The sequence below is a fragment of the Erpetoichthys calabaricus genome, chromosome 6 (assembly GCF_900747795.2).
Source record: "Erpetoichthys calabaricus chromosome 6, fErpCal1.3, whole genome shotgun sequence".
Taxonomy (NCBI): domain Eukaryota; kingdom Metazoa; phylum Chordata; class Cladistia; order Polypteriformes; family Polypteridae; genus Erpetoichthys; species Erpetoichthys calabaricus.
The window spans coordinates 85,359,370-85,373,390 of NC_041399.2; positions in this window are offsets into that span (position 1 = coordinate 85,359,370).

The window sequence follows — 14,021 nt, forward strand, 5'->3', positions numbered from 1 at the left end:
CTCATCTACCACAGCAGGACTGAGTAGATGACAGCTATGAGCGATGAAGGTGACCTTTGAGTTAACTTGAACTTGTGGCAGCATGTTGTTTTCTTGCAAAAACGTCTTGCCCATCAATTGTTAAGCAGTTGACTTTGACATAAACATTTTTTTGACAATATATTTTTTAAGTTTCTGTTTTGTTTTTTGTTTTTTTTTCTGGCTTTGATATATTTTATGAGAAGCCCAAAAAAACCACATCACACCTAATCAATATTTTTACCCGCAGATCTGTTTACCATCTAGCCCAATTTGGCAGAAAACCTGCACATGTGGCAACACTGATTGTCATTGGTATGAAGAAACCTCCTGTAGCGTTTCTTGACACACTTTTGAATAATCCATTGGCTGAAAGTACTCAGTGCTAGTGTGTAAGAGAGAGGAGGTGCAGCATTGTTCATAATGGCACTCATTTTATTTTAAATCTTTCCTTTGCTATTGCATCCATTGGGTCAAGAGTGGATCTTATATCCAAGTCTGCCTTTTTAATTAGCTTGTTGATTCCGTGGGTCTCTCTTGAAATGATGTTGCCAGACCAACATACTACAGTATTGGAAATCATACTGGTCATTACAGAGTTGTAGAATTTGAAACGCATATCTTTACCTACATGCAGCAGAAATGCAATCTCAAGAAAATAAAGTCTGCTCAGCCCATCCCTATACAGTTCCTCAAAGTTATGAGAGTAACTGGCCATGGAGGCTTTTTGTGCGGTAAAAGTCAATAACCAGTTGCTTGGTTATGTTATTATTAAGTTGCAGACAATTCTTTATTTACCAAAAAACAAAGTTTTTCACCTGACACCTACTATATATTCTGTTTCATCCCCCTTATTAATTCACCTCATAAGTGCAGAATCATCTGAGAACTTCTGCAAGTGACATGTCCTGCTATTATATTCAGTATCTTAAGTGTATGTACATTAGTGCAGGTACCCTATGTTTAAAAACTTATGTATTAACTTAGTAGAGTACAGAGCAATACCATGAAATTCTGTTGAAGGGAGTGGGGGTCCCTTTGGACTTTTGAGCATTATGACAAAGTAATATGATTAAAGAGCGAATGGGTCCCCTGTGGAGTTTCAAGCACCGTGACAGGAGGGTTGTGGGTTAACGGTTGTAACTACCAGAGGTTATCCCTGAGCCCTAAACCTCAAACAAGGTAAAGTCCAACACACATATAGGTTTAAATAAAAGATATTTATTAAACCTCAGCACTTTTTCAAAATCACCCTTCCAAAGACCAGTTGCAATAAACACGAAATATATAAATTCATCTTCCTTCCATCCTCCCGCTGAGTGTTGCCCACCGTCTGTTGACTCTGATTCACCCAATGTGGAACAGTGGGTTTCTTTTCAAACCTGACGTGGGAATGATTCTGGCGCCATGCCATGTTTTCCAGGAAGCACTTTCGGGACATATAGAAAGTAGGGAGGTCCTTCCCTGACAACACCCTCTATTGACACCCAGGGATCCCAACAAGGTTGCACTTCCGGACTCCTACTCCCAAGCACCCCTACAGGTGTCCCGAATGGGTTGCCACATGAGGACCACTGCTGCATGGGGGATGGAACTGCTCCCAATTAACTAAGCTTATGCTGGTCCAAACAATACATTAGTCCAGCTGGCCAACATGTCTGTCCTTCTGTTCTGGCCTACTGTCCAGGTAAGAAACTGTCCTCCTTCCCGGCCAGGACTCCTGTTCTCCTCTAACAGGATTTATTATAATCATGTGTCACTTAAAACCCTTGCATGATAGAGAAAGTCTGATTAAATATTTGAATTCAGCATGAAACATACTGTAAGATTCACCTACATTGATTCAAAAATAAGTTAAATTTTGTTACCCATTGTTATTTACCCTTTGTCATTTACTTCCAAATTTATTGTAAAGTAGTTTGAGCCACATATCTTGTATGAAAACATGCTAAAAGAATTAAACATTGTTGATGATGTCAACAGAATACAGACTATACAGTGAAATTATTAATCAGCATTAGTGAGTATAACTATCGCACCTTGCCTCAATACTTTTGTTTTCCTTACTCAAAAATATCTGAGAACATTTCTATACACCTGCATTTGACATGTGTTGCTCTGTATTATCTCCAATTGTTTCTATTGTTTATCCATGGTGCATGTTAAGCTTACTGGCTTATTATAACTTGGATTACTGGCTTTCACAGTGTGTTTTATTACACAGTAACAAAGCCTTTCACACTGGAAGTTTAGTTGCTTGTTACCTGTAGTATGTATTTTCTTTGTTTCATTTGTTTTTCAACTGTTTTTCTGGTGAAAAATTGGTAATTAGGATAAAGTTATACATAATTTGTATAGGGAACACACAGTTTATTGCAAAGGCCCTCTTCCTTCTCACCATGTAGTACTAAGAAAAACATTACAAGAGGGATAACTGCAGAAAGGCAGTCTTAAGCCTTGGATATCACCATGGCCTTTTCACTCTTTAAGAAGGTCCACAAATCTAAAATTCACACTTAGCTGCAACAAATCGATTCTGATGGTTACTAGCTACATTTGTACATGTGATCCTGTAGGTGATTGTTTGATCACCATAGTGGTTAGAATTAGGTTTGGGTTAGCCCATAGAGTTTACAGTATCATAGTCTGCTATTTTGCATTTTGAAATTAGAAGTAATTTCCAAATATTCAGCATTCTCAAAACAGTTAAGTTTATAAGAATGTTAAAGGTACTCCTGTAGAACAAGCGGACATCACCGTATTGCTTGGCTTTCATCAAAGTCTTCTTTGGTAAAAGAATACTTAACAAAGATGTAGGTACATTGTTGTAGAAGAAAGCCATCAGACCCTTTCTGCATTTCAGAAGGTGACTTAAGATGCTGAGCTGAACTAAACGTGCCTTAAAAAGTATTCAACCCCCAATCTTTTTTTTCACACAAATGATTGTGACTAACTTGCTTTAAGCTTTAATCTTCTGTAATGTTTTATGGTTTTTGCTTGTTATATATATTTACCTGCATTCGTAAAAAAAAAAATACAAAGTATTCAATAATAGTATGGCTTTATTCATTTACTTCCTGTTTGACTGAAGCATTACACTATATTTTTAAACTGTATGTCCTGAAAATGCCAGGATTGTATCTGATTTACACTGTGATGCCCTGTATGTTAAGAAGAATCATGGACTTTACAATGACTTTAAACCACTTTTTTTCTTTCTTTATGTTTTACCTTTTCTACACAGGTATTACAGAAATGGGTCAGGTTCAAATGTGATCCTTACTTGTTTGTATGACTAATGTTCCTACATTGCTAGGAAATTAACCTACAGCATCTTTATGCAAGGTTTCAGTATATACTTTTTCTCATGCTATACTACATGTTGAAAAATTTTTACACTAAAGTTTTAGCATAGTTTTTAAAAGCTTACAGTTACATAAGTTTTAGTACAGAGTGTTCATGGAATGATTGGACTATGGATATAGTGCAAGTATCTTTAATAAAATATGTGCTTGTACTTGTATGGGAGAAATAAATAATATTGATTTTTAATTCCTTTTTATTCTGTATTTTATTACCTTTGAAGTGTTCTGCATTTTAATATTTTTGAGGTGTATATTAATTGTTATAAATTTAGCTGCATATTTACCATTTAAAGTTTTCTGAAAGTTTCCAAGTTTCCTAGTTTATATTTTATCTAAAAGAAGCAGATCACATAAAATTCTCCTTTCCCATTATAAGATAACAGATGTCAGACCTGCTGTTAGACTTTTTTATAGGAAAAAAAATAGCATTTTCACATTCATCGACAAGTCACAAATCTTGTCATTTTTTAAAACATTTTTGCTAATATGACAGCATCCATTTCGTGACACCAAGATGAAAACTACAAATGCAGTATGAGATGTATGCTCAGTCACGGTTTGGTATATTTTGAATCTTATATCTTTGGTAAATGACGGTATGAGATGTTTCAGAAATATACAAGTCCATTGTTACTCCAAGTATATATATATATATATATATATATATGCATACAATTTGAGTAAAGAGTGAGAATGAGAGGACAGTTTTCATTACAACTATTGGTCTAATGCAACTCTCTCCTCACGGGACATCTTTCAGCTGCTATCAGACTTCTCCAGTTTCTCAAGAATGAAGCTATTTGACTGCATTCTCTGTTCCTTGTTTCGCTTCTACTACTCTGCTCCGGTCTCTCAGCTGGCTTCCTGTTGCTGCAAGGATCCAATTCAAAAGTATTGTCTTACTCTGCAATTCTCTGAACAGTTCTACTCCTCAATATCTCCAATCCTTGGTCTCTCCTTATGTTCCTTTAAGAAGTCTTTATTCTGCCTCTGTCTGTCCAGATCTTGCTACAAAGCTGTGGAATGAGCTCCCTTTATCAATTTGAACTGCACCCAATTTACTTGTTTTTAATGCATCTTTTGAAAATGCACATTTTCATTAAATATTTTGGAACTGCTTAGTTTCTGTCCTATAGTATAGGAGAGGGGTGGGCAATGTCAGTCCTGGAGAGCCGCAGTATGTGCAGGTTTTTGTTCCAACCCAGTTCCTTAATGAGAACTCAATTATTGCTGATGAAGCACATATTGCTTAAGTGACATTTTGATGCTTCATTTTAGTGGTCTCGTTTGTTAAGGTTCTCCAACCTTAATTGCTTATTTCAATCTTAAACTGCTGCATTCAGTGTTTTAATTGCTCCTTATTAGCAATAAGATGTAAAAGACAAAGCAGCCAGCAGTTCTCCAGCTAGCTTTTTTCCAATTACATCTGTGTGTGTTCATCATGCACGGTTTGATTTAATAAAACACTTAATAGAAAAATGTGACAGACTGAAAATGATCTGTTTTAGGCTTCAAATCATTTGGATGATATCCTTGGAAAGGAAAAAAATCTACAATATAAGAGCCTTACATTGCACAGACTAACAAGCCATAAAATTAAATAAGGTCTGAGACTGGCAATGATTGGTTTCTAATTAAGCAATTGGGTTGGAATGAAAACCTGTAGCCACTGCAGCTCACCAGGACCGACATTGCCTACCCCTGGTATAGGATAACTGCTGTTGCACTGACAAAGAGTTTTTGTCTTAGTCTAGTTGCAGATATAATTATGTAGTAGTTCTACTACCTTGTGCTTGTTTTTTATCTTGTTCTCTGTTGCTTTTGATTCTTGTACCTTCATTGTTGATTGTATTATAACTTCCATTTTAAGTCACCTTGGATAAAAGCATGCTGCTAAATAGTATTATTTTTGAAAGAATGAGCTGACAATGTAGGGAGGGTAGCAACAATTTGGTGGGAAGGCTGAAAAATCTAAGCAAGATAAGGTGGTTGTTGCAAAATATATAGAGACTAGTTAGGGTTATGAGACAAGGTCTGGGTACCACTAGTCAGGCCAGGACATAAGTGAGAAGACTTTAGAAGATCTGTTATTATTTGTACACCCTTCCAACTACAGGATTCATGATACAGTGTAACATTTTTTTCCTTTCACCATACACAGTATAAAAGAAAATAATATAATAGAGTCAAAATGTAAACTGTGAGCTTTGATCAAATTTGTCCTTTCCACGCATCTCTAGTTGACCATTTCTGGTGCAAGGACTACATGTATTTGTGTGTCTTTGTATTAATGATTAGATTTTTAGATGTGGTAGCCACACGCATATCTGTATTCAAAATACTAAAACCCCATTGATTCTGAACAAAACGAGTATGTGGGGACTTTGGTTTTACTCAATAACATTTCTTTTAAAGACACTTAAAATTCTGTTCCTGAAATAATGTTTCAAATAAAACGTGTAAAATATAGGTCTGTAAATTGTGCTTCAGGTATTTTTGTTGTTTCCAGTCTGTATTCATTTTACTGTACAGAAGTGTTTTCTTATATTTGATATGGCAAGTAGTATTTCAGATTAAACTGATTGAGAATAAAAAATATCTATAGAATGTACTTGAAGCAGAGAAAGAAATCATCAAGGTATTGTCAAGAAGACTTGAAACAGCCACTTAGCAACAGTCTCATGTAATAAACAGAGATTTATCCATCCATCCATTTTCCAACCCGCTGAATCCGAACACAGGGTCACGGGGGTCTGCTGGAGCCAATAGAAATTTATTCATTTTTTAAAATAAATTTAAGAATGAAGCATAGTACCAACAAGAGTAATCACAGTATAGAGAAAGTTTATCCTGGGGAAGATTCTTTTGTAATTTTTTTAAATAAATTAAATCACATAAAAATGTGCCCTGCCATGGACTGGTATGCTATTTAGCTCTTTCATACCTTGTGCCTGAACCTCCCAAAACAAGCTCTGGCTATTCATAATCCTTTAGTTAGTTAATTTAGAAATAGATGCTGTAAGGGATAAGTTGTATCTGTCTTTGTGCTGTATCAGTGTTTAAAATAGTTTTGGAATACATGCATTTCTCTAAAATTCCATTGTCAAGTGTTCTGTTGCCATTACATTTGCATTAGCGTCACCAATTAAAAACCTAAATCATACACTGTATATTACAAATCATGTACCATTTAAACATAACAAACAGGCTGTTAGATCATTTTAGGTAATAATGACACCTTCAAACAGAATGCAAATGAAGTTTTTGAGCCTGCAGATAGAATATAAAAATGGAGAGATTCCTAAGTAAAAATTCTTTTGGAAAAAAAAACAACATATACCAAACTGTCATCTACAATTAATTCTGGTAATTTGTGGCTCCTCTGTTGGCAAAATTTTAATGATACATAAAATAAACAACTTCTAGTTCACAACATGGCATAATTACATCAGTGCAAACATGAATTTGTAATTACTAGTTCTGTATAGCATACACTTGTTCATGCATCTAGAGATACAGAACAACAAAATATTTGTAGTAAATGTAACTAGAGTTACTGGTCAGTACTAGTCTTCTCCACTGAGACCCCAATGGAATTAAAATTCCATCAGTGTTTGTATACCTCTTTCTTAATGGAACCCATCCTAAAGTTTTTATTTGGATTTCTCCCCATGTCAGCATTGTTTAGATGCTCTTAATTTAGATCTCATCATGATCAATCTGTTCATTCATCACTTTTTGAAAGTTATTAGCACTTTTTGGTCCATACACTAAATAAGATTACCGGTAGTTATTTTTTTAATCAAAATCTGACCAGTAAAAGCAAGTCATGCTAAGATCTTTAGCTTTCTAATGTTATTTATCCAAAAGCACATGAACTAATAAATAACAAAGAATGTTTTGTGATCAAATGTAAACCATGTAACACATAGTAGTTCATGTCTAGCTTGTTAGAATAGAAAAGTACTCTGTTACTGTTTAATCTTTCTTAAAAATGTAGTGGGTAGTATGATACATTCACCTAGATCTTTCACAAAATGATTGATTATTTAAAACGTACCGAGCTGCTTTTTATAAAGTAGATCTGATTTTATTGCACATAATTGTGAAATGATTGCATATAAAGATACTAGATACTATGAGATAATTTTCATGGGATAAATAAAATGAACTTTAATATTAATTATGTAAAAATCAGGAGATGTGTGGTTCTCACTGCCGTTTAGCATATGATCCATCCATCCATCCATTTTCCAACCCGCTGAATCCGAACACAGGGTCACGGGGGTCTGCTGGAGCCAATCCCAGCCAACACAGGGCACAAGGCAGGAACCAATCCCAGGCAGGGTGCCAACCCACCGTAGGACACACACAAACACACCCACACACCAAGCATACACTAGGGCCAATTTAGAATTGCCAATCCACCTAACCTGCATGTCTTAGGACTGTGGGAGGAAACCGGAGCACCCGGAGGAAACCCACGCAGACACGGGGAGATTTAGCATATGATGATATGTGCAATAACAAGTGAAGTTTGCTTTTGTTAATTATAATGAATTGCACACAGGATTATTATTTTTAAACCACACCTATGAAAAGTGAAAGAATGCCTAAATGAAAGTACTATTCCCACCTTAGATATTAGTCCTTAATCCTTAAATTCCCAAATGAATTTATTTCCGTCATTTTATGCTAATTTAAATGATAATAGATCGAAATAAGGTTAATAAGACTGAACTGAGTGAGAACTCAAGAGAGAGAAAAACATTCACTTGACAGTATTGTTCACCATAGGTTATCATTGGTATCTATAGTTTGAGTGCTATCATGCCAGTTAAATGTTTTTGTTTGTTTGCTTTGTTTTTGTATCATGGTAAGGCTATACTTTTAGTTTTCTTTTTGTAATAGCCATGAAGAATAGATTATTATTTTTAACGGCTGGGTCTTTGAATTTGTATGCATGCATCTTCCAGTGTTGTGTGCATTACTGAGCAGGGTTTTATTAGAGGATCCCCCTCGTTTGGCTACTTATGGTCAAGTTCATCAACCATGTTATGTGCATAAAATTTTATTTACCCACATAGTTTCATATATCCAAACCCACGAACAAATTTCTTGCTGTGCTACTACTACTAATAATAATAATAATTCTTTACATTTATATAGTGCTTTTCTCACTACTCAAAGTGTTCTGTATAGTTTGTGTAATTTTTTCTTTTCTTTTCTCCTGAGCTATGAAGTGCTGCTTCAGTCTGTCCCCCCAAAACTGTGCCCCCAACCAATTTTTTTTCACCAGCCACCACTGGAACTTACCCCTTCACACAAGGGGTTGGATGGTATTGAAGGCACCAGAGAAATCACAAAACATAATCCTCAGAGTGCTGCCAGCTTTGTCCAGATGGGAATTAGGCTTGTGGAGCAGATGTAGCAGATATATAATTGCATCTTCCATGCAGAAATTTGTCCAATGGGCAAACTGCAATGGGTCCATGTGGTCTATGACAAGAGGACTTATATAGTCCAGGACCAGCCTCTCAAAGGTCTTCATGATGTTTGACGCAAGTGCCACTGGTCTGTAGTCATTAGGTGAAGAAGCACCTACCTTCTTTGGAACGGGAACAAGGCAAAATGTTTTCCACAGCAGCATCACTTTCTGAAGCCTTACAGACAGACTGATATGTGACAGAGGATACCACAAAGTTGGTCAGCACAAGCCTTAAAAACACAAGGACCAACTCCATCTGGTCCTGCAGCTTTTCATGTTTGTAGCTTCCTCAGTTGTCTCCTCACTTGGTCTTCAGTTATAGACAGCCCATGCTGGTGGTCAGTGGTGGACACATCAGTGGCCATTCCAGTTGATCACCCCAACATTGCATATTTCCGTAAAAACATTTAAACAACAATTTTCCCTTTTCTGTACAATTAAAATGCATCTTTGTAACCTTCAAGTTATAAATTCCAGGCTATCTATCTATCTATCTATCTATCTATCTATCTATCTATCTATCTATCTATCTATCTATCTATCTATCTATCTATCTATCTATCTATCTATCTATCTATCTATCTATCTATCTATCTATTTTGAAGGAATAAGAAGAGAGAAAAATAAATGCTGGTTGACAATAAAAAGTAGCAAATGCAGTAATCCCTCCTCTATTGCGGGGGTTGCGTTCCAGACCCCCCCGTGAAAGGTGAAAATCCGCGAAGTAGAAACCATATGTTTATATCGTTATTTTTATATTGCCATGCTTGGGTCACAGATTTGCACAGAAACACAGGAGGTTGTAGAGAGACAGGAACTTTATTCAAACACTGCAAACAAACATTTGTCTCTTTTTCAAAAGTTTAAACTGTGCTCCATGACAAGACAGAGATGACAGTTCCGTCTCACAATGAAAAGAATGCAAACATATCTTCCTCTTCAAAGGAGTGCGCATCAGGATCAGAGAATGTCAGAAAGAGAGAGAAAAGCAAACAAATCAATAGGGCTGTTTGGCTTTTAAGTATGCGAAGCACCGCCGGACAAAGCAGCTGCAAGGATGTACAATGTAAAGGTAATCTTTCAGCATTTTTTAGAGGAGCGTCCGTATCCTCTAGGCCAGTGTGCGAACAGCCTGTCTGCTCACACCCCCTCCGTCAGGAGCAGAGAATGTCAGAGAGAGAGAAAGAGAGAGAGACAGAGAAAAACAAACAATCAAAAATCAATACGTGCCCTTCGAGCTTTTAAGTATGCAAAGCACCATGCGGGAAGCATGTCGCTTGACAAAGCAGCTGCACAGAAGGGAACAACGTGAAGGTAATCTTTCAGCATTTTTAGATGAGCGTCTGTATCGTCTAGGGGTGCGAACAGCCCCCCTGCTCACACCCCCTCCGTCAGGAGCAGAGAATGTCAGAGCAAGAGAGAGAGAAAAGTAAACAATCAAAAATCAATACGTGCTGTTTGATCTTTTAAGTATGTGAAGCACAGTGCGGGAAGCATATCGCTTTACAAAGCAGCCATATGTAAGCCCAGCAAGCAAAAGAGCAATGTGAAGGTAATCTTTCAGCGTTTTTTGAGGAGTGGCCGTTTCCTCTAGGGGTGCGAACAGCCCCCGTGCTCACAATATATCTGAGGAGTTTTATTTAATACGTAATACGTGCTCTGGTTGGGTAGCTTCTCAGCCATCTGCCACTAGCATCCCTTGTATGAAATCAACTGGGCAAACCAACTGAGGAAGCATGTACCAGAAATTAAAAGACCCATTGTCCGCAAAAATCTGCAAACCAGCAAAAAATCCGCGATATATATTTACATATGCTTACATAAAAAATCCGCGATAGAGTGAAGCCGCGAAAGTCAAAGCGCGATATAGCGAGGGATTACTGTGCTTGGTTTTGGGATATCTCCATCTCAACTAACATTAAGAACAAGGAACTTGTCATTTTTATGCTCAAAATATATAGTTTTTAAGGCGCGTTCTGCAATAATTAAGTCACTTTCTCAAAACTCTGTACACAGTCTACAACACCAATACACGGCTTGGCCAAACAGTTAATCTCCCGTCCAAAATGCACTACAGCCACCAAAACAGTTAATCCATGTCTCAAAAAAGACACATACTACCAAACTGTGGTCTTTATGGAAGACCACTAGATCAAACACAAAAGAAAGGCTCACAAAACACTAACAAGAGACGGCGTTACATAAAATATAAAATCGTTCACCATTAAAGGAAACTTTAGAGTAAATCCGGATTTTATTTTTCATACTGTAGGGTAAATACAGAGTACAGTAATCCCTCCTCCATCGCGGGGGTTGCGTTCCAGAGCCACCCGCGAAATAAGAAAATCCGCGAAGTAGAAACCATATGTTTATATGGTTATTTTTATATTGTCATGCTTGGGTCACAGATTTGCGCAGAAACACAGGAGGTTGGAGAGAGACAGGAACGTTATTCAAACACTGCAAACAAACATTTGTCTCTTTTTCAAAAGTTTAAACTGTGCTCCATGACAAGACAGAGATGACAGTTCTGTCTCACAATTAAAAGAATGCAAACATATCTTCCTCTTCAAAGGAGTGTGTGTCAGGAGCACAGAATGTCACATAGATAGAGAAAACAATCTCTAGCAAACAAATCAATAGGGCTGTTTGGCTTAAGTATGCGAAGCACCGCGGCACAAAGCTGTTGAAGGCGGCAGCTCACACCCCCTCTGTCAGAAGCAGGGGGAGAGAGAGAGAGAGAGAGAGATAGAGAGAGACAGAGTTTGTTTTTCAGTCAAAAATCAATACGTGCACTTCGAGCTTTTGTGCAGCATGTCGTTTCAGGAAGCAGCTGCACAAAAGATAGCAACGTGAAGATAATCTTTCAGCATTTTTAGACGAGCGTCCGTATCGTCTAGGTGTGCGAACAGCCCCCCTGCTCAATCCCCATACGTCAGGATCAGAGAAAGTCAGCGCAAGAGAAAGAGAAAAGTAAGCAATCTAGCTTCTCAGCCATCTGCCAATAGCGTCCCTTGTATGAAATCAACTGGGCAAACAACTGAGGAAGCATGTACCAGAAATTAAAAGACCCATTGTCCGCAGAAATCCGCGAACCAGCAAAAAATCCGCGATATATATTTAAATATGCTTACATATAAAATCCGCGATGGAGTGAAGCCGCGAAAGGCGAAGCGCGATATAGCGAGGGATCACTGTATTCATTTAAAAAAAATAGTACTTATTGTCAATGCTACAGACAGAAACAAAATATACACACTTGCAGTTGGTCCACAACTGTAACAATACTATAGTGGTATTTTTCTAATCTTCTGGATTTGACCGTTTATGTCCTCTCTAGCAATACATCGTGGGCAGTATCTCTTGGCATGCCTGATCCACCCCCGACATATCTTGGCATCCAGCATTCATAGCATAGTGGTCATAAACCTACAGAAAAGAACTCCTCAGTGGGGTTTAGGAAGGGTATGGTGAGTATGGTGGTATAAACAATGAGGACATCCTTGGATGTGCTGCAAACCACTCTGTGACTGCAGTGGTATGGTAGAATGCCACATTACCCCAAACTACAACAATTACAGAATGCATTTATGCTCACTCACTCTCTCTCTCTCTCATCCTCTGGAACCAGTATCATGTAGAGTTCATCAAGGAACAAGGTGAGGCGCTCTGTGTTGTATATACTAATGACTAGTTTGTGTGATCACACACCATCATTGCCTATTGCCACACACATTGCGATGTTGGGCACTGTCTGTCCTGGAACTTGCACCATCGCTCTTTGCCCTACAATATTCTGTCCATGTTGCTGTTGTTTTTCCAGATTAAACACAGCTTCATCCACAAAGATGAACACATGGGCTATTTACATAACCTCCAACTCCATGACTCTCTAACAAGAAAAACACAAGGCACCATATTGTAAAGATTACATTACATTACAGTACCATACTGTATACATTTTATCTTAAAAGCCTCAACCACTAAAGAACAAGTAGTGTTACGTTATATTGAATAGACCTCTTACCTGAACATATTGGTTTCGGAGTTCTTTTATGTATACACTGTTCCTCTCAAATGGGACAGTGTATGAGCGCTTCATGCTTACTTTATGGATTCTGACAATTGTTGTCATGCTAACAATTGCCACATTGTCAAATGCTGTACTGTCTGCCATAACACTGTCCTGGATTTCCAGGATTTCAATGAATTTTGAGGCACTTAGTCATTGAATCATTTTGCATAAAAGCAATATGAAACAATTTAGTTTAGTCTATATACACAAATGTTATGGCAACTGTGTGTAGAGTTTTGAGAAAGTGATTTCAGTATTGCACAATAGAAAAAAACTGTAATATTCTGAGCCTGAAAAAATAGTAATGTCATAAAACATTTATTTTAAAAAATCAACACATTTTCAAAATGGCATTTTTCATTGAATCTTATATCACACAGAAATGGTTTATGGTAGAGAAATGACAATTTCAGAAATGGATTTACCACTCCTAAATCTATATAATGGAGTAATAGATATTTATAATAACAGAAGGAAAAACACATGCCTGTAACTTTGCATTTTTTATTAAAATTTTGAAAATATGTACACTGTTTTTTCTTGGTACAGTAATATATTGCTCTACTTTCCCCTATTGTATTATTAATAAGTAGCCTTTGTCAGCATGCCTAATCTCACAGACTTACCACTGTTTATAAGGTATTATTGTATATAACTTATCCCTACCTTCCCTTCTATATCTATAACCTCAGGCAATTAGATGTAGTAAAAAGATAAGCAGAAGTTAAGATACACATAAGATAATGTATTATTGATAATATTCAGAAATAATAACAAAATGCAAAGTACATTTGAATATTGGCAACCATACAACCTGATTAAATGGTGATATGTAGTTCAGGCGGCACACAGACTTGTAGTTACTTAAATGTCTCTAGTTAAGGCATCATTGGTGCTCAGCTTTCTTCAGAACAGGCCTTAAGCCTGGTCAATATGGCTGCTGAGCTGTGCTCTTCATTGTGTTGTCCTCATCATCACAGGTTAGCAAGAGAGAGATTATGAGGTTAAGCACGTACATTTATAAATGTTCTGTCCAACCCCTAGAGCCAATAGGACATCATGGTACTTAAAAGCT